Here is an 18,811-nt window from a genome sequence, read left to right as displayed (position 1 = left end):
TTACTCAGAACTCTGGAAGCACGTTGGAGAGCCACTGGCACAAACAGGCACTCAACAATGTTCATTCATTCATTCACTCCATCAGAGTTACAGATCGTCTCCATCTGCCCTCTTTAGAAAATGCGATATTCTATGGGGGCCGGGCACGGTGGCTCAAGCCTGTAATCCCAGCACTTTGGGAGGCCAAGACGGGCGGATCACGAGGTCAGGAGATCGAGACCATCCTGGCTAACACGGTGAAACCCCGTCTCTACTAAAAAAATACAAAAATCTAGCCTGGCGAGGTGGTGGGCGCCTGTAGTCCCAGCTACTCGGTAGGTTGAGGTAGGAGAATGGCGTGAACCCGGGAGGCGGAGCTTGCAGTGAGCTGAGATCCGGCCACTGCACTCCAGCCTGGGCGACAGAGCGAGATGCCGTCTCAAAAAAAAAAAAAAAGAAAATGCAACATTCTTTTCAGTTCTCTTAATGCAGTCATTTTCAGAAACGGAGTTTCCCAAATGAAGTCTGCCCAGGTTAAATGGCGATGTGCACAGTAAGGCAAAATGCCAAGGGTCTCAGCAACAGGCACAGCAGGTCTGAGCTTTCAAGGTATCCCTGGGCCCTTGGACACAGGTCATAGTTGCAGTCCTAACCCAACTGGTGGGTCGGAACAGGTCAGGGGAGGCCCTAGCTAACTGGCAATGGTGTCAACTAACCAGGGGCTCTGCAGCCCTGCCACAGTCTGAGCCACTGGCACAGCCATTTCCCTGGAGAGGTGTTTGGCTGCCAGAGCTGTGGGCTGGGTGTCAGCTGGACCTGGGTTCTGGTCCTGATTCTGCTGCTGGGTTGCCTTACTCAAGCCATGTAACCTCTCTGGTCTTCAGTTTCCTTTTGTGTAAAATGTCTGAATCGGGTTGCTGGTTTTCAAACTTCTTTTCCCCATCTTCAGAACTGAAGGAAATCTTGCAGTTCCCAGGTTAAAACAAATACAGGCAGGCAGAGGTGCTCTGAGCGCTGAGCTCCAAGGTCTCTTCTGGAAACCTTCAGCTCCTTGTGTTTCCTTCACGCCTCCCTCTGGAGTCTGAAAACCCAAGAACATTCATTTCCTTTTGTAGAGACTCAACAAGCCTTTATTGGGATGTGAGAGGGAGCTGGCATTCATCCACTGTCCCCTTCACTGTGAATGAATTGGTTGGTTTGCATTTGGTCACCTCTGTAGAACTGGAGGGAACAGGATACAGACAGAAAAGATTAGGCCAGAGGAACAACTGCCCAGGAGTCAGGGGCAGGAGGAGAACAGCTTCGCTGCTGGGGGTGTCTCACGTGGGTCAGAATCGCTCATGATGGCCTCAGGGACCAGGAAGTTATGAGCAAAGACCCTTGGTGAGGTCTACATACCACAATTTTGCCTGAAGATGATCCTTATTTTAGACAGCCAATTTAAAGTAGGAGGAAAGCAAAAGGAATGTTACTGAATTGGTGTCAGAGAGGAGGAAGCATCAGTGAATATCAATTTGTTCTGTTCGGAGCGGGAGCAGTTCCCTCCATTTTCAACTGCAACTTCCTCTCTTCTTTGCTTTCCTCCCAGAAGCAGCCCATGGAGGCGAACTGCGCATGGACCACATGAGGCAGCTAACATTTTTTGTACACTTATTTTATATAAACTCTGTGCTTGGCAATCTGCACACATTGTTTAACTTAACCATTCGCAACCCTCCAAAGAAGGTTAGAGACTGTTATTCTATCCTCATCCTAACATCTCTAGCTGGGAAAACAGTGTTGGAAATTGAGTTAAGAAAATTCACACAGAGCCAAAAATTTAAACTTCACACATGTCTGACTCTAACTCCTGTGTTTTAAAATCAGTATGCTCTCTTCTCTCCCAGGTTCCCTCTCTCCATCTTCTCAATTTCATCAGTGCTAGAAATAAAAATTAACTGAAGGAAAAGAAGAAAGAGAAAAATGTGGAATTTCTGTTTTATCATCAATTTTGCCACATATTAATACATCTGCTCATGTGTTTTTCCTACTTAAACCCACCTTTGCCTTTGTATTGCCTACAAAGGAAAGTTCATCCTCCTTAGTCTTTGTTTTCCAAAACACTTACTGTCTGATACCACATCCTTTCCAGATTTATGCCATATCACCAAGAACAGCACCACCCACCTAACTTCTTACTATTTCCCAAACACATACATGCACCGTCATACTTCTGTGCCTTTGCTCATGTTGTTCCTTTTGCCTGGAATTCCCTTTCTTTGTTCATTTGTTTGGCATTTCCACAGGTATCAAGCTCCTACTATGTACCAAGCCCTGGAGCAAGAAAGGTGAATAAATCCAGGTCTCTTACAGTCTGGTGGGGCACACAAAGAGGTAAAAGGGCAATTATAACACAGTGGGAGTGTGTAAGTTTTGACAACTCACAGGAGAGACCTACCCCGGATTTGGAGGTAGGGAAGCGAGGTTCAGGGAATGATGACTTCTCATAGGAGGTAATGTCTTAGCTGGGACTTGAAAGATGGGAAGGAGGAAGAGCTTTCCCTAGACATGCAAGAAGGAACAAGAGAACTGGTGAATATTTGAAACTAAAACTTTCGAAAGTGGATTAATTGACAGCAAGTGAGAGGAGGAACAAACGAAGCTGGGAGGGGCTTTTGGGTCATGTTAAAAATGTCTGGATTTTTAAGTTGAGAAAATGGAGAGCTACTGAGGGGTTTTGCTACTTAATCGGGAAAGTGACATAATCACATTTGCAGCTGTGGTTATACCAATCTGAAAACAGCTCAGGGAAGACGTTGCACACTTAAATGTTTCCCAGCTTTTGAGTGAAACTGGTCCAGGGTAAGAAAACACATAGGAAAATTCTTCATTTCTTCAAAGAAAAATGTATTTCCTCCCATTTTTTTTTAAGAAACATGTGGGCCTATTGATTTTTTTATTTTTTCATTTTTAAGGGATTCAAGGAATGATTAAAAGAAATATTTCACTTTCTTCTTAGCTATAAGAGTCTAACAGAAAATACTTAGATTAGTGGCAATGCTTTACTTGTCACAGTGTTGGGCAGAATACGGGGTAGGGGACTGTGGTGAACTGTGGTGAGCAGGCCCCGTCTAAGAGGAGAAGCTCCCACTTCACTCCAGCTGTCTGTTTTCGTGCAAGAAAGTAGGTCAAATCTAGACCTTCTGCTCTTTCAAAGAAATCCAGAGATCAAATCTTAACGTAAAAATCTACCGATTTTAAAAATTGACCGAAAACCAAAAATGAAAACAAGAAGCTTAGAATTGCCAGATTTAGCAAATAAAAGAACAGGATGCCATGTGAAATTCGAGTATCAAATAAACAATCAATGCTTCTTAGTATAAGTATATTCCAACTATTGCATGAGATATATTAAAGTATGATTTGCCATTGATCTGAAATTGGAATTTAACAAGGTGTCCTGTATCTTGGCTGGCAACCCTAGATCAAACAAAATATGCACATGAATCACATTAGGTATGTCAGCCACCAGTTGGCAACTTGTGGTGTTGATTGGTGATTCTAGACTTTATCTGAAGAGTGTTGTCTTTTATAGCAAATAAGTCATGTCATCATTTTCATTATGCTAAAATAAAATTTATAGATAGTACAACCTATTTAATCATAATATATCAAAAGTCAACCGAAGGCCTAATTATAAAGAAGAAATAAAAAGAAAATTATTTCAATATGTGATTGCTTGGTAGCACTACACTAGTAACTGGCAAGACATCTGAGAGTTGTGAAAGACATATGGGTGCCCCAGGTACTACGGCGCATCTAGCTCCCTGGAACCTGACTATCAAACGCTCACACTGCTTCATAATCTTTGTGATAACCAAAAATACTGCACCCCATTTTCAAAATCTCCCCTAGGTGCAGTGCCGTCTTCAGCGATAAGGGGCAGTTAGTGAAAGGATTCACAGGAAAAAGGCAGAGGCTGGGACTTGAAGCTGGGAGATCAATTTTAAACAGAAATAGAGCGGGCATGGTGGCTCACAACTGTAATCCCAGCCCTTTGGGAGGCCGAGACAGGAAAACTGCTCAAGGCCAGAAGTAGCTATGATTGTGCCACTGCACTGCAGCCTGGGCAACATACCAAGACCCTGTCTCCTGTAGTCCTAGCTGCTCAGGAGGCTGAGACAGGAAGATCCCTTGAGCCACGGGTAGCTATGATTGCACCACTGCACTCTAGCATGGAAGGCAGAGCTAGACCCTGTCTCTAAATAAGTAAGTAGTCAGGCACAGTGGCTCACACCTGTAATCCCAGCACTTTGGGAGGTGAAGGTGGGCGGATCACTTGAGGTCAGGAGTTTGAGACCAGCCTTGCCAACATGGTAAAACCCCATCTCTACTAAAAATACAAAATTTAGCCGGATATGGTGGTGTGTGTCTGTACTCCCAGCTACTCAGGAGGCTGAGGCTGGAGAATGGCTTGAACCCAGGAAGCAGAGGTTGCAGTGAGCCAAGATCGCCTCAGTGTACTCCAGCCTGGGCAACAGAGTAAGACTCTGTCTCAAAATAAATAAATAAATAAATAAATAAATAAATAAATAAATAAATAAATAAAATAGAAATGGCTGGAGAACCAACTAGAAGTGGGAAAAGAAAGGATGAAGGGTCACGTGGGAGCATTCAAATAGATAAGCAAGATGGGAACAGGATTTGTTTTGGAATAAATAAATCCTATTTCTTGAGTTTTAGATTTAGATTTCTGTGTGAGATCTAAGAGGAGCGGTCTGTTAGTCTGTGAAATCCATGAGTGCTGTGGTCTGAGATGGCCACAGACCACTGGGAATTCGCAGCACATTGTCTGTATGTGATGAAGTTATGGGAGTGGATGAGATTGCTCCCAGGAAGGCTATAGGTAGGAGACGACTTAGTTCATGGACGTAGCCCTGCGAACACCAACTTTCATGAGATGTCCGACCTTTTTCATGGAGGAATGAAGGAGTTTCCAGAATGAAAGTGGGAAATCCAGGAAAAAGTGATGTCACAGAAAGCAGGGAGGAGAAATGGGTGGGACCGACTGCAGAGAAGACAGATTCTACAGGGAAGATAAACAAGAGAAGAATTGAACAGTGTCCAGTCAGGAGGTCCCTGGTGAGCGGAGTGAGGTCACGGGTAGGTGTGGAATCCCTTTTAGAGTTGATGAGAATGCAGACAGGGAGCATAGGCCACTTAAAAAGCGGCATGGCTGTGAAGGAGTATGAACGCCTTTCTGCCTTTTAGGGTCCTCCTTATATGAGATCTCTGAACTTTCCTTTACTTTGGCTATCCTTTAGAATGCCTTTGCTAATAATTAACAGAAAAATGAACCCAGACTGGCTTAAAAAATAAAATTCAATAGTGGATTTAGGCTACTGAAAAAGTCCAGCAATGATGTGTGCTTCAGGCATGATTTGATTAAGGCTTTAGATCCAGTTCTCATAATTTTTTCCTACGTGTCTTAGATTTGCCCTCAGACTAGATTCCCAATTTTTTAAGTTTATTTCACAAATAGTTATTGAACACCTACTGAATGCCAAGCACTTTTCTAGGCCCTTGAGATATAGCAGTCAAATACAACTGATAAAGATTCCTGACCTTGATGCTGGGTGTCAGGTGGTGGCACACACCTGTAGTCCCAGCTTCTTGGGAGGCTAAGGCAAGAGGATTGCTTGAGCACAGGAATTTAAGGCCATCCTGGGCAACTTGGCAAGACCACATGTCTAAAAATAAAGATTCTTGTCCTTGTGGAGCATATGTTCAAATGGGGAAAGATATCCTGTAAAAATGTATATACATATATACAGACACATACATAAAATCATAATATGTGACATGGTTTGGCTGTGTCCCCACCCAAATCTCTCCCATAATTCCCACATGTTGTGAGAGAGACCTGGTGGGAGGTAACTGAATCATGGGGGCAGGTCTTTCCTGTGCTGTTCTCATGATAGTGAATAAGTCTCACGAGATCTGATGGTTTTATAAAGGGAGTTCCCCTGCACGTGCACTCTCTTGCCTGCCGCCATGCAAGATGTGACTTTGCTCCTCCTTTGCTTTCTACCGTGATGGTGAGGGCTCCCCAGCCATGTGGAACTGTAAGTCCATTAAACCTCTTTTCTTTATAAATTTCCCAGTCTCAGGTGTGTATTAGCAGCACGAGAACAGACTAATACAGTATGTTAAATGATGATAAAGTCTATGAAAAAAGAAAAACAGTTCAGAGTACAGAGGATTGGTAATATAAGAAGGGCTAGGTTGTAATTTATAGAAGGTGGTCAAGAAAGGCTTCACCAAGAAAGTGGCATTTGAGTGGACATAAGGATATGGCAGAGTGAGATGCATGAACAGCTTTGGGAAGGGTATTGCAGCCAGAGAAACAACCAGCACAAAGACCACAGACAGGAGCATCCAGCACGTCTGAACAGCATCAGGGAGGCCAGTGTAGCTGGGGTGCAATGAGTGAAGGAGTAGTAGGGGGGGATTAGATCAGGGAAGCAATAGAGGCCCAAATTTATGAGCCCATGGCAAGGGCTTTTCATCAGCAGGATGTCGAGCCCAAGAGTAAATGATACAACTCAAAGTGTAAGAGGATCTCTCTGGCTGCTGTGTTGAAAAGGGACTGTAGCGGAGTGAGAGTGGTATCTGAGAAACCACTCAGGAGGCTCTTTCAATGACCCAGGGAAGTGGTGATAGTGGCTGGGCTGGGGTGGTTGCTGTGGAGGTGATAGACATAGTAGGATTTTGGAAAAGTTTGAACATAGTGCTAACAGGATTTGCTGACAGACTGGATGGAGAGGACAGAAGAGTTGAGAATCACTCCAGGCATTTCTGCCTAAGCCACTATCTGAGATGGGGAAGGCTGTTGGTAGGAACAGGTTTGGGAGGAAGATCCAGACTTGAGTTTTGGACGTGTTAAATTTTAGAAGCCTATTAGACATCCTGGGGTAGCTGTTAAGTGAGCAGAGGGCTCTAGGAGTCTGCATTTGGAAGAGAAATATAGATGGGTGATATCTATTTCAGATTTGAAAGCAGGCACATAATATTAAAGTCACAAGACTGAAGGAATCACCAAGGAAGTGAGAGTAGGTAGAGAAGGAAAGAAGACCAAAGACTGAGTCGTGGATCCCTCAGACACTGAAAGGCCTGGAAGAAGGGTGGACTGGAAAAAGAGACTAAGAAGTCTCATGATAGAAAGAAACGAGTGGGAGAGATACGGCATCTTTCAAACATAAGTACCAGATTTCCCTCTGGCTGGATTGAATTAGATTCCTTGAATCGGTCCCTGTAGACGACGGAAAATAGTAGACAAAGTCCATTTTTTAACTAATCATTTGAAAAGGTCTTGGTTTGTGCAGAAGGGCTTATACTTATGGAGACTTACCTGTGGAACTTACTCCCAGAACTTACTCCCTCCCCGGGCGGGGGGTGGTCAATTCCTCACAATCCTACCCGATGGTAAAACTGAATATTGGGAAGCAACAGATAAAGCGAACCCACCATCTTGCCACACATTTTCTGGGGATCAATTTTTCTCATGTACCCGCAGATCCTTTCGTTCATATTGATAGTTGTATACTTATTATATTAAAAAACAGTTGGCTATCTGTTTACTGATTTCTGCCCAGATTATAAGCTTTTTGAAGAACTGTGTCTTACTCATCTTTGAAACCCAGGACCCCTAGCCTCAGTGAATATTTGTTGAAGTGAGTTAAATATGAACATGTGAGAGTGTGTACACGTCTGGTTTCTGTGGGTCCTCCTGGGTGACGTTAAACCTCAAAGTTACAAGAAAAAATTTTAAACCCTTAGAATACTTTCTGATCCATCTGTAAAATGTAATGTAACCACATAGACCATCACCTTATTAAATTGAATGTATGAAAGTATTTCTTAATAGTTGTGGCTGCAAGGACAATCAGTTCTTAAATAGTTTTGAGACAGAGAAATTTAAAAGAACCCTTTGGTATTTTGGGTACACACACACACACACACACACACACACACGCACACACGGAACTTATAGTTGAGAGTTCATAAAATAGCCTAATGAAACTATACTGTAAGGACCTGTAAGATGATTGTATATGCTTTGGGCTGGATGTTTATGTCCAGTCCCCTCCAATTCGTATGTTGAAACCCTAGCCCCCAGGGTATTTGGAAGTCAGGCCTTTGGGAGGGAATCAGAGTAAGATGAGGTCCTGAGGGTAACGTCCTCATGATGGGTTAATGTAGTTGTAAAAAGGGGAAAACAGTACAAAGTTTCAGTTAGATAGGAGGACAAAATTATTGCATTCTACTGAAGAGCGTAAAGAGTATAGTTAATAATAATGTATTGTGTATTTCAAAATAGCTAAAAGAAAATTTTAAATGTCCTTACCACAAAGAAATGATAAATATTTGAGGTGATAGCTGTGTTAATTAGCCTGATTTCAATATACATCCTTCTACAATGAATTCATGTATCAAAACATCACATTTAGTCCATCAATAGATACAATCATTAATTTGTCAAATAAAAAGATGATAATACTTTTTCATGTTTATTTTTTGAGATGGAGTCTTGCTCTGTTGCTCTGTTGCTCTGTTGCGACTAGAGTGTAGTGGCTCAGTCATGGCTTATTGAAGCTTCAGCCTCCCAGGCTCAAGAGATCCTTCTGCTCCAGTCTCCTGAGTAGCTGGGACCACAGGCACATGTCACCATGCCCAGCTAATTTTTAAAAATATTTTGTAGAGATGGGTCTCGCTGTGTTGCCCAGGCTAGTCTTGAACTCCTAAGCTAAAGTGATCCTCCCACCTCAGACTCCCAAAGTGCTGGCATTATAAGACATGTGCCACCACGCCCAGCCACAATAAAACTTTTTTAAAAAAAAGAGGAGAAGAAAAGCTATCACTGCAAGTGCTCTGCTATAGGTGTTTTCTCTATGTCATTATGATCTTTTGTTAAACATGATTTTTCCCATAGCTTATCTGAATCTATACAGTGAGCTATATTATTAAAGGATTCTAGCTAACTTTGTGTTTGGCCACAAGTAAAGCAACCTAGACTTTCTTAGAAGAGAATAGAAATACCAGAATATTTTTTCTGTCTAGTATTTGAGTGAAAAAAAAAAACAATGGCAAAACATAAAATAGAACATCCAAAACACTATCAAGTATATTATATTCATTCATTCAGTCTATCATTGACTTTGTATTTTTTGGAAATATTTTTCCCTTGTTAACTTTTCCCATGGACGTGTTAGACTATATTTATCCACATGAGTATTTTTGGAAATGTAAGCACTAATGTAACTTCTTTAAATTACAAAACATTCTGAAGGTTTGTGTGTTTGCTTGTTTGTTTTTAGAAAATGATGGGGATACCTTAGGAACAATCTTTTTGAACATCTGAAGGCATTTGATACACAAAAATATTTGATTCTTATCAAATAAATTGTCAGTATTTAAACTTTCCCTTTGAAGGCAAGCTATTTAGTTCTTATAAAAAGCAATGCTTTTTACAGGATATAAAGGATGAAGATATAAAGAAACACCAGTCACAGCTATGGAATCTCTGAGCTCAACCTGGACAGGGTGCTTGATCGTTCTTGGGTTATTAAGCGAGTCACCAGTTGTGCTAGGCCAGACTCTCTTTACAGTGAAATACAAAAGAGGACACATCTGAAAAACCAGATAATATAATGAATAAGACATTTGGTAAATAAGAGCAATTAAAAATCTAAAACAGCACACATCTGAAAAAACAGATAATAGAGCAGGTAAGACATTAGGTAAATATGCCCAAATAATTGTCTTGTAAACCTCTACCTGAATCAGGCATCCAGGAGGCAATTCTACTTCAAGTGCTTTTTTTCCCTCCCTTTACTAGATCTAGTTAGACTTTTGAAAAATTAACGTAAACTCCAGAGGTCACAAAGAAGTTGCCTTGTTGTGTTCTCTGGCCTAGAATGAGGCTGGAAATTGGGTGTGCACTTTCAGTTGGACCTTTCCTTAGCACAGCCCCCTTCTCTATTTCTGAGGTGACCCAACAAAGAAGAAATGAGACAGCAGAGAGTTGAAAGTGTACAAGGCAGACGCCATGAGAGATCACATGTTCTCCCTGTTGGACAGATAGGAGACATGAGCTGGCTGTTTGGTCGGTGGGGCAGCGCTGCTTGGTGGCAAGGAGAATGGGTCTGTTTTACATTGTTATCATTCTCTATTCACTTGCAGGGCGTTTGGATCGGTCTCTCTCTCTCTGTGTTTGTTTTTTTTTTTTGTCCTTGAAAATGGCATTAAGTGATTCTGTGTATGTGCATTTGAGGAAGCCAGTGCAATATCCTATTAATCCGCTGAGTAACTTCAACAACTTGAAAATGATCAGAGCATGGCTGGTGACCGCACTGGTCGGCTTGTGAGAGCTTTACTGAAGGGCCACGCGAGTCATTCCATTTAAGGGATCTCCCCTTCTGTGGCCACCCATGCCTCCTTTGCCCAACAGCTTGGCGACCTCCCTGGGGTCCATTGTAACCATCCTTCCAGGACACTGGGTCGGTTCAGGGGGCAATTGTTGCCTTCTTCTCCCTCCAGGGAGCAACTTCTCTTCATAAGGATTCTTTTTCCCAGCAAGAAAAGATGACCTGGAAATTTGATAGTGCCAGAGTTACAAACTATACTTTCTCAAGAGAGAAATATTACCTTTTAGAAACTAGCTTTTATCCTGCTGGGAAACTGTACTGTGTTGCAGGGATTGTCTCTTATTAGAGCCGTGTGAGCTGGGGGAAGCATGTAGGGCTATCTTCCACACACCAAAAAGGCTGCAGGAATCGTGTATGACCCTGAAAAGAAACTGCCATAGTACTTAGTGGGGAGGTAGGGAAAGACAAAGATGTCAACATAAGCCAGTACATTCCTTGCGCAGAATGAGCCTGCATACTCTTAAACACACCAGGAGAAGAGTTCTCAAGGTTTTGAAACTCCTAGTGATGGTGGAGTTCTTGGCTCACTTCCTAAAGCATTATGAGGCATTATAAACGTCCTTCGAATTCACGCAGTCCCATAAGAACACCAACAAAAAAATTGTTATGGGGATTTTAGTATTTAATCTTCAGGGGGTCCAAAGCCTTATTTGCCATTTCTCAATAAAAAACAAATCTTTATACTAAGACTAGGGTACAGGGGATTGGGAAATCATTTTGTAACAAAAAGGTACTACATCCATTAGTCAAATAGTATTCATTGAGCACTCACTATGTGCCAGGCATTGTAGCAGGGGGTGGGGTCGTGAGGGTGACTCTGGCAAGCCTGGGCCCTATCCTCATGACTCTTACATTCTAGTGGGCAGCAAAGGTGCAGAGCAAGTGTACTGAGCTAATTGTGTAATAGAAGACACGAGGTTAGCTTGCAGCCTCCGAATTCAGAGATCTCGAAGAACATCTTCTTGTTGGATTTAGACATGCAGTATCCTGGAAAAGGACTGCAGTCTTAAAAATGCTCCTGATTCCGCCGGGCGCGGTGGCTCACGCCTGTAATCCCAGCACTTTGGGAGGCTGAGGCAGGCGGATCACTAGGTCAGGAGTTGAGACCATCCTGGCTAACACGCTGAAACCCCGTCTCTACTAAAAATACAAAAAACTAGCCCGGCGCGGTGGCGGGCGCCTGTAGTCCCAGCTACTCCGGAGGCTGAGGCAGGAGAATGCCGGGAACCCGGGAGGCGGAGCTTGCAGTGAGCGGAGATCGCGCCACTGCACTCCAGCCTGGGCGACAGAGGGAGATTCCGTCTCAAACAAAACAAAACAAAACAAAACAAAAAAAACCTCCTGATTCATTCTTTCCCAGCAAGATGTTCTTGGGACATGTAGGACCTTGGGCAACACTTATTTCTTCTTAGGGAATCTGAATGTCTCTGTTATTCCTACGAAATACCTCACTGAGAACGTGTGTTGCCTTAAGAGGCTGTTATATATTCTTCTTTGGATTTTCAGATATACCTCTTTCCACAACATCTTTTCACAATCTGTTTTCATTCTATAAAGTTTTTTATCATCTCAAAAATCTATGTCTGTCTACAAGTTAAGCTAAGTATCTCCAGATAACTCTCCCAGTCAGAGATACAAGATCTCAATTTCTAAAAAATCACAAATGTTCATATTAGCAAACTTGGACAATGCCCACTTGTACCAAAACTTGTACAAAACATTTATTTTCTTCAACTGAAAATCTGTACTAATAATTTTAAGTTTACTTTTACATTTTAATTAGGGAAATTTTCAAATATACACAAAAGTGGAGAAGACAGTTTAGTGAACCCTAATGTACCCATCACTAAGCTTCAAGAGTCATTACAATTTTGCCAATTTTATTTCATTGGTATAGCTTCCCCCACCAAGTACAGACACCTTTTTTCCCTTTTAAATTTTGGAGTATCAAAATCAAATTCCAGACATTGTATAATTTTAATCACAAATATCTTAGTAGAGAGAGAAGGATACTTTAACTGTAACATGCCATTACTACAACTAACAGAATAAACAAAAAATTTTTTAGTATCATGTAACATAACCCAGAATCAAGTTCCTCTGACTGACCTAAAATATGAATTTTTGTAGTTTGTTCAAATCAGGATCCAAAATAGGACCAAACATCATACTTGGTTGTTATAGTTCTTAAATTTCTTTTAATCTATAATACATCCCTCCTTCCATTTTTTTGCACCATTTAGTTTTTAAAAGGACTAGGTCTTTTTTTTTTTTTTTTTTTTGAGACAGAATCTCGCTGTGTCACTCAGGCTGGAGTGCAGTGGTGCGATCTCGGCTCACTGCAACCTCTATCTCCCAGATTCAAGCAGTTTTCCTGCCTCAGCCTCCTGGGTAGCTGAGACCACCGGCATGCACCATCACACACAGCTAATTTTTGTATTTGTAGAAGAGACGGGGTTTCACCATCAAGAGATGGTAGCGACCATCTCTCGACCTCGTTATCTGTTAACGAGGTCAAGTGTTGGGATTACAGGCGTGAGCCACCATGCCCGGCCTAATCTTACTGATTTTCTCACATTCTGATTTGTCTATTAGCTCCCTGGTGACATTGTTCAGCTTATTTTTCTATCCCCCTATATTATTTGTTAACTGTTAGGTATATAAACTTGATTAGATTTAGGTTTCCCACCTTCCTTTCTTCCTTCCTTCCTTTGTTCCTTCGTTCCTTCCTTCCTTCCTTCCTTCCTTCCTTCCTTCCTTCCTTCCTTCCTTCCTTCCTTCCTTCCTTCCTTCCTTCCTTCCTTCCTTCCTTCCCTCCCTTTCCTTTCCTTCCTTTCCTTCCTTCCTTGTTTCTGTCCTTCCCTCCTTCCTTCCTGTCTTTCTTTCTTCAAGAATATTTATGGGTAGTGCCAGGTACATCCTAACGTATCACAATACAAGACACATAATGTCTGATTGTCCCACTTGTAGTGGTGCTAAAACTTAATCCAGGGGCCCAAGTGCTGCCACACTGATACAACCGTTATGAAGTTCCCCATCAATTTTTCACCTCATGGCTTTCATATTCTTTGATAATCTTTGCATGGATCCATTTTTTTTTTATCGTGAATGAATTTCAATTATAATATTACATTTCATCAACCATTATTTTGAATCTCAAACTCTCTTAGTAAATTTTTCTAATAGAAATATTCTACATAGTACTATATCGAATTTTTAATTTAAATGTTTTATAATTATGAAATGTGTCCACTACAGAAAGTTTGGCATATGTAAAGTATAAATTTGAAATAAAGTCACCCCCAGTTTTTCCACCAAAAGATAGTATTTCTAGGGTTTCAATGTATTCATTTTGATCTTTCTTTCAGGTAGCATATTGGAACAAAACAGGACCACAGTATACTATGTTTGTACCCTTTTTGCTCTTAGTAATCTATTTTGGACATCTTTTCATATTAAAAAATACCAGATTCACACCATTACTTTTAATGGCATATTTTAATTTTCTTGAAACATATTCATAAAAATGAAACGCTGGAATGAAAGGTACTAAAAAAGTTTAAGCTTTTGATATTTATTTTCAAGACTCCTACTAGAGAGTTTTCCCATCTAAAATGTGTTATGAGTACTAATTTCTCTACATCTTTGGTAACACTGAATATTATAATTTTTGTAGTATTTGCTAATTTGATACAGAAAATGTTTTCTGCCCAGTTATATGGTTTTGATTAACTGCCAGAGATTAAAGTTATTCATGTGTTTGTTATTTATTTGTATTTTTCTTCTGTGAATTTTCTACTTATTTATTCTGTCAATTCTTCTATCAGCATGCTTATACTTTTATTTCTATTTCAGATATTTTATTTTTCTTATTCTGACATTAAGGTATGAGAAGTACAAAAGATCTACAAGTACCAGAAAATTCTGCATAACTTTGAGGTAGTTTAAAAAAATACAAGAGAACAAAACAATGTTTTTAGTAATATTCATCTCTACAGATCTGAGTGACTGTCCACTTGAAACATCGCTGTAGAAGAGGTATAAAATGATTTCATTGTGATTATGTTAAAATTTTTTATGTCTCTTTCACTTGTTTTAGGAAATCTGTTTTCTGACATTTATACTGGATGGACTCTTCACCTCTGTTTTGCTGAGGCCCAATTCCCTGCCTCTTCAGGGCTTCAATGATGACATTTTTGTTTTTACAGTCAGCTTGTGATGTTTTGTCCAAAGGAAGATTCTGAACACAGCTTCAGCAACAAGAAAAGCTGGATATAAATTTATTGTTATTGTCCTTTCCAGTGTAAAAAAAAAAAAGTTGAAAAATACTGATGACTTTTTCTTAGTGTTAATTTCTCTTCCTACAAGGATTTAATTTCATACTCAGGCTGAGGATGAATTATCTTTGATGCATTTTTTTTTTCCCAAAGTATTTTTTAAAAGCTTTCTTGAAAAGATGAATTCTTCTTCCTAGCCCTAGGATTCTGAGTAAAGATGACATCCTGGAACAGGAGAAGTCCAGGTTTATCTTTCTACTTTCTTACATAGTAACCTGTTGGACTTAGAGAGTTGAGATCTCCACGGATGTTCAGTAAATCTAGGAATGGCTGAAATTAAAAAACAAAAACAAAAACAAAACTCACTTTATTTAGTCACAGATAATAATCACAATGCCAGATTATAGACACAAAGGCCAAAAGAACAAAGGAAAGCCACATCAGAGGCTGCCTGACAGCTTAAGACCTTTTTTCCCCTCTGCTTAATAAGAAATAAGTTATCATTGTCATCATCTTCCAAGCTCCTCTCCTTTTTCTTCTCATGCCCCTCTTAACCTCCTTGGGAGACTTGTCTTCTCTTGATGCGAAGTAATGTGATGAATGGTGAAAGGGCTTGGAAGACTTCTGGGTTTTAAAACTGCCAGGAGAAGAGTAGGTTTTGGGGCCCCTAGGAAAATCCTCATCCACTTCACATGTCTGTCAGCCTTCCTGTGCTTCTCCCAGTTTCTGCTCTTGTTCTTCATTTCTTTTTGTGTTTCCTTATTTTATTGAGGCCACCTGTTGCTTTTCCACAAGGCACAGCCCTTCCTTATATAATGATGGGGGTTCTCATTAGCTGTTTTTATCTAAGGTAGCTTGGATGGCTCTGGGATATCTCCATTTTTCTTCAGTACTTTTATTTTTTGTTTTAGTCTCTTTTCTCTCTCCTGAATTTCATATTTGTCATCGTAGTAGCAGATGAATGGAGATATTGGAGATGGGTCATACACTTCTCTTTCTGGACACTTGTGCCCATAATTGCCTTTTGCATGCAGTGACAGTAATATGCTAAGGCTGATGGTCTTGAAGGGGTCTTTGGCTTTTTGGATGGTCCAGGTTTGGTCGTTAGGTGATATTGCCTCCAGATTTCTGTGCAAATATCTGTATAGTGACCTAACATATGACATCAGTCACACTGTTTATCCCAGCAATGTCTGAAAAGACATGAGTGGTCCAACATCTTAGGCACAGGACAGTATTCGCAAAGAGGGGCTGGCCAGGAATACAGGAGATGCCCTCTCCTGGAGCACAGGAAGCAGTGACGAACTTTTCCTGGTAAGGGGCAGTTTTTTGTTAAATGACCACATTTGTCACAATTTCTACAGATAATGTTTTTGTTGGCTGAATAATATCTCTGGGTGCGTCTTCCAGGTGATTTGTTATTAGCTATCTGGGCCTCAATGTCTTTGTCACTGATTAACCAGTTTATACCATCTTCTCCTTCAGTAACAAGAGTTTTCACATCCCGCAAGGTTGAGAAGGATATCATCATCTCTATCATCTACTTCACATCCCAGTAGCATCCAGCTTTCCACATTATCGCCTTCTGAAATGGTGCTTTCTTCCTCTTCACTTGAACTGACCTCTATAATCATGAGCTCTCGGATTACACCTGATGTCTCTTCAGTATCACTCTTGCATTTCTTATAACCAGCTCATTAGATTGAAGAGAAGCAGAAGGACCATGGGTATTTTCTTGTGCTTGAACTCTAACATTCTTTCCTTTACATCTATAAATACTATCTTCATTAGACAGTGATGACCTCTGAGCCATCTGACAACTGGATGACCTCACTATCCGAAAGGACAATTAGCCTCTTCTGATTTGGTTTACTACTCAAAGATTCCAAATTCCCAGAGTTCTTTTCATCATGTTCTTCTTCCCTAATGACATCACCAAGATCTTGGGCATAATAAAGTCAGCTATAGAGTTGAAATTCCACCTCACTATCAACACTCATTTCACTAGATAACTCGTCTTGATAAAGATCATATTCGTATGCTTCTATAATCTCACAGCCACCAAACATCACAAAAAGTCAGTAACCTTGATGTGCTGGCTGCAACCTACTTTTCTTAATAACTTATAATGATGTAATATTAATCATTTATCTGTCATATTTCAAATATATTTTGCCAGTTTGTCATTTTAAAATTTTTGTTTATGACTTTTTAATGTTCAGAAGTTTTAAATATTTATGTCATCTATTAAAAGTAATATCTATTTTTTCTTTGTGATTTCTTCCATGGCATTAACATTCCCCATCTCAAGATTGGTGTAAATATTTGCCCATAATTCCTTCAACAGTTTTGGGGTTTTGTTTTCATATTTTACTTTCAATTCCTTAGCCTATGTTGAATTTTTTGGCTGTAATTTAATGTAAAGATCTGATTGGATTTCACCACCACCCTCCATCCCCCGCATATTCTCATTTTCCCCACCTCCATTGTTTGTTTGAATAATCTATTCCAACTGATATGCTTTTTCTTTCTTTCTTTTTTTTTTTTTTGAGTTGGAATTTCACCCTATTGCCCAGGCTGGAGTGCAATGGTCAGTCCCTGCTCACCACAACCTTGGCCTCCCGGGCTCAAGCGATTCTCCTGCCTCAGCCTCCTGAGTAGCTGGGATGACAGGCGCCCACCACCATGCCCAGCTAATTTTTGTATTTTTAGTAGAGACTGGGTTTCACCATGTTAGCCAGGCTGGTTTCAAACTCCTGACCTTAAATGACCTACCCACTTTAGCCTCCCAAAGTGCTGGGATTACAGGCGGGAGCCACCACACCAGCCTAATATGCTTTTAATGCATTCGTTTCTGAACTATCTTTTCTGTAACAATGATCTGTCAGACAGTACTTATACTAGTAACACACGTAAATGTTGCAGCTCTAGTATGTTTTAAGATCTGGAGAACTTTCCTTATATTATAGCTGCTTTCTTAACTACCTATTTAATATGTATTAAATAGGTATTTCTTAATACCTATTTACCGATGACTCCCAACTTATGTCTGGCTCTAATTTCCAAAGTTGTATGTCTATATATCTATTGAACCTCTCCTCTCAAATGTGTAATAGACATCCAGTCATTCATTCAGCAGTATTTATTAAGCACCCACTCTCTTCCAGGCATTGTTCTAGGCACTTGGAATAAATCAGTGAATCACACAATGATCCCTAATAATCAATTAATTAACAGTTTGATTCTTACAACAACTTTATGAAGCAAATAAATTATTATTTCTATTATAGTTCACGTATGAGGAAAATAACACACAGAGAGGTTAAATGACTTACTCAGGGTCACACAGCTAATAGGTGGTGAATCTGGGATTCAAACTCAAGTCATTTCTTCCAGAGTCCTTTCCTTTAATCACTTTCTCAAACTCAACATGTCCAAAACAGAAGTATGGATTCCTCTGTCACATTTAGTTCTCAGACTTTCTCCATTTTAATAAACGTCTATACCATTCAAGCATATACCTGCTTGAGTCAAAAACCTAGGAATCGTTCACGACTCCCTTTTCCCTCACTCTCCATATTCAGTAGATGAGCAAGTTCTATCAATTTTATCATTAACAAATATATCTCTAATTCCACCACTTCTGACCATCTCTGGTGCTCCAACGTAGACCAAGCATTGTCATCTTCTGCCTGCACCATTACACCTTCTAAAGATTCTCCCTATTTCTGTTATTTCCCTTTTCACACAACTGGCAGTGAAGACTTCAAAAAATATCAATAACATCTTGTCACTCTCATGATCAAAATACAGTCAAATTATACTATAAACACTTACAGAGAAAAACAGAAATTGCCCCACCCTTCCCCACCTTCGTGGTACCTGTTCCTCGGTGGCAACTGCTCTGTGTTGTTTTGGCTCTTTCTTCTGTCATTTACATCCATATCTCTAAAGTACGTACTAATACAACTAGTTTTAAAATTTCAGTTGTGGGCTGGGCGCGGTGGCTCAAGCCTGTAATCCCAGCACTTTGGGAGGCCGAGACGAGCGGATCACGAGGTCAGGAGATCGAGACCATCCTGGCTAACA

General features: G+C 40.5%; 1 pseudogene; it reads right to left on the bottom strand.

The window, feature by feature from the left end:
* Positions 1–15,110: 15,110 nt before the first annotated feature.
* On the bottom strand, positions 15,111–16,791 carry LOC105526081 (annotated as a pseudogene).
* Between the last annotated feature and the right edge of the window lie 2,020 nt (positions 16,792–18,811).

The sequence above is a fragment of the Colobus angolensis genome, unplaced genomic scaffold (genome assembly GCF_000951035.1).
Source record: "Colobus angolensis palliatus isolate OR3802 unplaced genomic scaffold, Cang.pa_1.0 Scaffold57, whole genome shotgun sequence".
Classification (NCBI taxonomy): domain Eukaryota; kingdom Metazoa; phylum Chordata; class Mammalia; order Primates; family Cercopithecidae; genus Colobus; species Colobus angolensis.
This window is presented reverse-complemented; position numbering and strand designations above follow the sequence as displayed.